We start from the raw sequence: 2002 nt of genomic DNA on the forward strand, positions 1-2002 counted from the left end.
GTGGGGTCACTGAGCATCAAAAAAAGACACACAGGAGGGGGACTCTCTTCCCTTCATCCATACCTGAGTACACCCGCCTTTGCTTCTCCAGGCAGCAAAGGAGGAAACGCACCCAAAACAAACAAGGGCTGGGGGAGAGGGAAAGGTCCTCTTTCAGCCTGGGCCCTGGGCTCCTCCCCAGCTTTATCAGAGAGCCCTGGGCACTGGGCAGGTCCAGAAAAACAAAGCACACCTTGTATCTCCCTCCCGCCGTTGCCCTTGGTGCCTGTTTCCCTTGGGGATCTCTGGGCCAGAGAGGGGAGTGGCTGGCAGTCTTCACGTCCTCAAAACCCCTGCCTTTATTCTAACAGCTCAGTCCAGAGGGAGGGAAGGGCTAGGGGAGGGGGAGATGAAGGGATGAAAGAGAGGGTGGAGTCTTGAAGGTCAGAAACTGGCTCTAGGGAGTAAAAAGGAACGGGGCCCCTCCCAGTGAGTCAGTGAGGGTGGGAACTGAAGGCAAGGGCCAGGTTTCAGTCTGGAGAGCACGCCGAGGGAGGGACAGAGGCCCAGCCAAGCAGCCCTGGGATCAGGGGCTCCAATCCCAGTACCGCGGCTGCGTACCGCGGCTGCGTACCAGCTACTCACCGCAGGCGAGTCCCACACTTCTCCAGGCCCCAGGTTCCTCCGCTACGAACTGGGGGCAAGAACACCTCACGGCCAGGATTGTCCGGTCACATCTGTGACAGCGCTTAATAAACCATAAACCTCTGCACGGCATAAAGACGTGTCATTTTTCTCACTCTTCCCTTGGGAATAAAAAGCAGGGTGCCTCTGATAAACATCTGATTCTCAGCTCCACCCAGCTTCTCTCCAATCAGCCTTCCCTCCAGCTTCAAAAAAAATGCCATTTATTCCTTCCCCCCAGACACCCTCTATATGTTTGTTCTCTGATACTCCCTTACCCCTTGGTCTTTCCCTCCCCACAGGCTTCTTCCTTTTTTTCTACTAATATGTATTGGTCTCCCCTGTATTAAAATAAGAACTAGACCCACCCCCCGCAATTCTGCTTAGTCCTCTTGCCCCTTCTAGCGACTACCCTATCCCCTCCTTCTCCCAGCCTTATACTTTTACAGGATTTTGCAGTTTATAAAGTTTTTTTCCCCTTGTTTGCACCCATTATCTGTTTTGTCATGTCACTAAGGTCAGAATAAAACTTTGAGGTTAGTAGTACTCGCCCAGTTTTGCAGATGAGAAAGTGAGTATCAGACTTGGGTCCAGCAGAATCCTAGCTCTCTCTTTGATACCTTACTGCCTCCCTTTGATGCTAAGCTTTTTAAATGAGAGGCCTGGATCTGCCATCTCCATTTCCCTGCCTCCAACTTCTCGTAACCCCATATAATCCATTCACTGCTTCGACCGCTGGACCGCTGGACTCTCTTCAAGGTCACCAGGGCCAATAGCTCCTCTCCAGCTGGCCCACTTCAGAGGCCCCTCACAGACCTTACTCCTCTTAAACCTTCACTGGCATGCATCTGATCCTACCCACTGCCTTCTCTTTCTTCAAATTCTCTCTTTCCTTGGCTTGAACTAGAGCTTGACATCCACCACAGAGAAGGAGGTGATGGAGAGAGTTCCTTGTGTGTCTGTGGTTCCTGTAACTTGGTTGTGTGATGTTAACCCAGGTGTGTCATGGAACCCTCACTTTGGAAATCTGCCTCCACAGGATGCTCTGAGCTGTGACAGAATTTCAAAAGCCCATCCCACCACCAGCAGCAGCTCAGTTGCCAAGGGCTTTCCCCGAAAGAACAAGTTACCTTGGTTTTGACCAACTTGGCAGAAGATGGGTTTTTGATTTGATGGCAAATAGGCTCAGAGCTGTCATATCTTATGACTTGGCTGGGCCTGGGAAGGTTAATGTCAGAAGTCTGGGGCAGAGCAAAAGGGTCACTACTTGGACCTAGACTCTCCCAATAGGAGTGGAATGGGGACAGGGGAGACAAACCCAGCTGTAGGTGACAGGGTA

The sequence above is a fragment of the Physeter macrocephalus genome, chromosome 9 (assembly GCF_002837175.3).
Source record: "Physeter macrocephalus isolate SW-GA chromosome 9, ASM283717v5, whole genome shotgun sequence".
NCBI lineage: Eukaryota > Metazoa > Chordata > Mammalia > Artiodactyla > Physeteridae > Physeter > Physeter macrocephalus.